Below are 5,469 nucleotides of genomic sequence, written 5' to 3'. Positions count from 1 at the left end.
CTGCGACTACGGCAAGGCATTTTGTAAATACTCTGGGAGCTGTTGTTATCCCGAAAGGTAACACTTTGAACTGGTAATGTTTTCCTTGTATCGCAAATCTGAGATATTTTCTGTGAGCTGGATGGATGGGTATGTGAAAATACGCATCTTTTAGATCCAGTGTTGCCATAAAATCTTGTTGTTGTAGCAGTGGGACTACATCTTATAGTGTTACCATGTGAAAGTGTTCTGATCGGATGTAGAGATTGAGAGTCCTGAGATCTAATATTGGTCTTAATGTTTTGTCCTTTTTGGGAGCGAGGAAGTACAGGGAGTAAACCCCTGTTACTTTTTTATGATGTTTCACAAGTTCTATGGCTTGTTTGAGTAATAGTGCCTGTACTTCTGTTTGCAACATTGAAATGTGTTGAGATGGAAGTTTGTGCGTTTTTGGGGGAATGTCTGGAGGAGTTTGTGTGAACTGTATGCAGTAACCATGTTGGATAATGGATAACACCCAATTGTCTGTTGTGATGGGTAACCAGTGGGTGTGGAACGTTTGCAGTCTTCCTCCCACAGGGGAAGTGTGGTGAGGGAAGGTGATGGTAAAGTCACTGTTTGGCATTAGTGGGTTGTTTTGAGGATTGGTATTTTCCTCTATATCTGAGGACCTGTCATGTAGGATCCCCGAAACCCCCCTCTCTCGTATTGCATCTGGTAAGAGGGTTTGGCTTGTGAGGTAGATGGCTCAGATGGTTGGGGTCCGAAGCCTCCCCTATATTGAGGCTTCAGAACGAGCCTCTGTATTGGGATGAATAAAGCGCACCCATAGCTTTGGCAGTGTCGGCGTCTTTTTTCATTTTGTCAATGGCTGTATCAACTTGTGTGCTGAATAATTGTTGTTGGTTAAAAGGCATGTTGAGGACAGCCTGCTGGATTTCAGGTTGAAATCCTGATGACCTAAGCCATGCATGCCGCCTAATGGTGACAGCTGTGTTACTAGTTCTTGTGGCTGTATCTGCGGAGTCTAGCGCTGAACTGATTGGGTTATTTGTGATTGCTTGTCCCTCCTCTACTACCTGCTGGGCTCTCTTCTGTTGGTCCTTGGGGAGATACTGAATAATGTCCTTCATCTCATCCCAGTGAGCCCTGTCATATCTGGCTAGTAGGGCCTGCGAATTGGCTATACGCCATTGATTGGCTGCCTGTGACCCCACCCTTTTACCTGCAGCATCAAATTTCTTACTTTCTTTATCGTAATTAAGGGTCCTGGAGGGGGTGCGTCTCCAGAGGACTGGGAATTAGCCCTTTTTCTTGCTGCGCTGACCACTACGGAATCTGTGGGTAGCTGTTGTGTAATAAAAATGGGGTCTGAGTGTGGTGGCTTATATTTCTTCTCTACCCTTGGAGTTATAGCTCTTCCCTTAACTGGTTCCTGGAAGATTTGCTGCACATGTTTCATCATGCCAGGAAGCATGGGTAGACTCTGGTATGTGGCATGAGCTGAGGACAATGTGTTAAATGAGAAGTCGTCCTCCAGAGGTTCGGTGTGCATGGCTACGTTGTGAAATGCCGCTGCCCTGGCTAGAACCTGTGTATATGAGGTGCTATCCTAAGGGGGTGATGGCTTTGATGGATAGCATTCTGGACTATTATCTGAGATCATCATAGAGATGCCATGGATCCGTGTCATGTTGTGATTGTATGGTGTGTGATGGAGACTGTGCAGTAAGTATAGCAAGCGGGGAGACAGTTGAGGAGAATGAGGAGGAGACTGTTGAGGTGAAAACTGAGGAGGTGGAGATTTTTCTCTTGTTTTTGGCACTTTAGCCGTTGGCTGGTCAGTGTCCAAATGTCCATGGAAGGCCAGTTTCCTCTTTGTTCTTAGAGGAGGTGCCGTGAGGATTTTGCCAGTGTCTTTGTGGATTTATATTCTGGCCTGTTTCTCATCGAAATCCTCCATTTGTGTCAATTCCTCATCAAATCTATCGCTTTCTTTTAATTGCTATGAAAGTCCATGCTCCTCAGTGTATGTATGCTTTTTCGGCTCCAAAGCCGTCTTTTTCGGCACCGAAGGGCCTGGAGTACTTGCTGGCCTCTGCTCCGAAAGTGACTTTCGGGGTTTGGACTCAATGGGTCTGTGCCTTATAATTTCGGAGCCTGTGCCTCGGCTCGAGTCCTAAGGCTTTGTTGTTGGGGTGACCTTTTTCGGTGCCGAAGATGTTGCTTGGTCACCAGTAGCTTTCTTACGGGTGGAGCCATGGCCTTCTGGCAGTGGCGTCCCCGAGGCCTTGTATTTGGGCTTGGATTGGGTCGGGGCATGCGTACTCACGTGCTGACCCGCTGTTATTGGTCGGTCGATGTCGGACTCTTGTTCGAAATCGGACCCCCAAAAGGAGACGGCAGTGTGGATCATCTCCTCCTCTTCTGCGTCAAGGCTTCGGTGCTTCTGGATGCTATCTCTAATCTTCACGCTCTTCGGTCTCTTAGAGTCTTTTTCGAGCGAAAGGTTCTACAGGCCTCGCAGGTATCCTCTTGATGATCCGGAGATAAACACAGGTTACAAACCAGATGTTGATCCGTGTAGGGATACTTGGCGTGGCACCGAGGGCAGAATCTAAACGGGGTCCGGTCCATGAGGCTTCGACAATACTTTTGGTTGGGCCGACCAGGCCCAAGTTGGGCGCGGGTGCCCCGCAGGGCAAGTCGAGATCTGTATCCGCCGGTACCGAGGTGTCGATGATGGATGATACGCGATCGAAAGCAATACCAACTAATTTAGAGGGTTTGTAAGATTTTTCCGACTCGAACAACCGGAGTGAAGAGAAACACTTCCGAACCCGATGGCGGAAAGAAAACAATCTAAGATGGAATCGATGCCCATGCGCAATGGAGTCGAAAAGGAGGAGTCACTCGGTCCCGTGACTCAAAAAGACTTCTTTGAAGAAAAACAACTTGTAACACTCCGAGCCCAACACTAGATGGCAGGACCTGTGCATAGCATGTGTATCTGCATCTACACATGCCATCGAACGCATGGATTCTTTAATCTCTGTATAAACTGCAGTCACTAATTTCTTTAGAATCGGCTGTTTGTGAGGCACCAAGTCACTGCGTATAAAGAAAAGACATTCACTGTTTATAAAGAAAAGACATCAGAAAATGACTATGATAGGGTTCTTACAGTCGAGTTCTGACATTACAATGCCTTCTACCAGAGCTAGCAGCCAAGGTGAAAGGCAGATCAGGTCACAAAGCATAATTAATGCAGCTTTTTAAAGCAAAAAATTGAATGTTGCTTTTCTTTCTTCTGCTCTACTTTAATAGCTTGGAATGACAGAAGCTATGTACCAAGGTTTTAAGTGGTTTGTGGGAAAGTTGGTGGTGTGACCATGTATAATATGGGGTAAAATACCCTCTACGTACATAAGGATATTCAAAGTCACCTTGAAGTTCATTCCTTATAAATAAGCATTGGCAAAGCCAATAGGTCTCGCCTATGCAAGTTCTATTGCCTTTGCCAATGTGTTTTAGCCATGCTGTACACTAGTAAGACTACTATTCAGCATGGCTCAAAGGTAATGGCATAAAGGAGAATGATGTGTCATCAACTGGTGTGGCGTAGTGTCATGGAGTAAGTAGAGTGTCCTAGAATGGAGCAGTAAACTAACTTTAAAGGTACAGGGGTCCCTTGAATAAAATGCAACACCACTCCCATAAACAATGATATTAAAGTAATATGCAAATGGAATGTTTCATGTATGTATTCAATCAAAATATAAAAGATCAAATGTAGTGGGAAACATCAGCAGGGGAAATCGAGAAAGACTGATGTTAGGGCATTACACAAGTTATCTGGATGACCCAATGTCACCAATTACAAGAAAAATGTAAAGAGTAACTTATATAGTACAGTGGTTTGGAGGAGGCTGGCCTAGTTTGTAGTGAGTACCTATAGTACTTACACCTTATACCAGGTCCAGTTATCCCTTATTAGTGAAATGCAGGCAGTTTCTAGAAGCAATGCTCTCTAGGGGTAGCTGTAGCCAAGGCCTGTCTAGGAGACATGCAAAGCTCATGCTATACCACTGTAGACACACAGTACTCAAACACATGAAAGAAAATACTCAGTGATACAAAAATAAAGGTACTTTATTTTAGTGACACAAATGCCAAAAATACCATGGAGACTATACTCCCTTAGGAGGTAAGTAATACACCAATTATATACACTAGTAGGCAGCAATAGCAATAAAAACAGTTAAAAAACAGTGCAATTAGTGAAAATCACAATGGTTAGAAATGGGCCTAGGGGAAACACAAACCATATACTAAGAAAGTGGAATGCGAATGTCTGTTTCCCACCTAGGCAAGTGTGGTATATAGAGGGGCGCTGGGAGTATTAGAAAACACCAAAGGTAAGTAATAGTACCCACCTCAGAGCCAAGGAAAGCAGGAGTAAATCACAGTAACTTTCCTAGAACACACAAGAACACGCGAAAGAAGATAATGCAAGAACCAGAAGAGACTTCAAGACACAAAAGGTGGATTCCTGGATCTAAAGACTTGTGGAAGAATGGGACTAAGTCCACAGGGAGGACAGGAGCCCCTGCTAACCTGAATCAAGGTGCAAAAGAAGAACCACTGGTGAAGAACAACAGTCAGTACTGCACCCAAGAAGATGGATGCGGGTTCCTGGTTGGTGCAGATGATATCCCACACCGGATGGATGTTTGCAGGATTCCGCCAACAAGCCTAGTCACACGCAAAGCTCACGGTTAGCGGAAAATGGCACTGCCCGGGACCAGAAGGGACCTGGTGGACTCTACCCAGGAGGGGGAATCAGGTGGGGCTCTCAGCAACTCAGAGAGCCCACAGAAGACCAGGCAGCGCACACAGAAATCCCCCAGCGTGAAGACAAAGGAGTTGCAAAAGGAGGCCCACGCAGCACAAAAACAAAGGATCCCACACCGCCAGAGAACCACTCAGGAAGCTGTGCATCGCCAGAAGGAGTGATGGGGTCTGGAGCTACATTGTGCACAAAGAATTTCATAGAAGGATGCCAACAAGCTTTGGCAACTGAAAAACATGTAGTGCACAAAGGTACAGTCTTGCGTGGGAAGGCAAGCTCTTACCTCCACCAAAGTTGAACAGTAGGATGCCAGGACCATCGGGACCACTTCAGATGCAGGATCCATGCAACTCGTCAGGAGAGGGGACCCACGCAGATAGTCGTCGTTGCAGAGAGGTGCCTGCTGAAGCAGGGGAGTGACTCCTTCACTCCAAGGGAGATTCCTTAATTCTTCTGGTGCAGGCTGAAGACAGGCTGTCATCTGAGGATGCACGACCGGGAAACAGTTGCACTTGCTGGCAAGAGCTGAAGATACAATGTTGCAGAAGTCGTATTTGCTTCTTTGTTGCAGTTTGTGGAGTTCCTGGAGGGTCCAGATGCAGTTTCTTCAGTGAGAAGATGAAATAAAGGATGCAGCG

Source organism: Pleurodeles waltl, chromosome 12 (genome assembly GCF_031143425.1).
Source record: "Pleurodeles waltl isolate 20211129_DDA chromosome 12, aPleWal1.hap1.20221129, whole genome shotgun sequence".
NCBI classification, from domain to species: Eukaryota; Metazoa; Chordata; class Amphibia; order Caudata; family Salamandridae; genus Pleurodeles; species Pleurodeles waltl.
Note: the sequence above shows the minus strand (reverse complement) of the source record.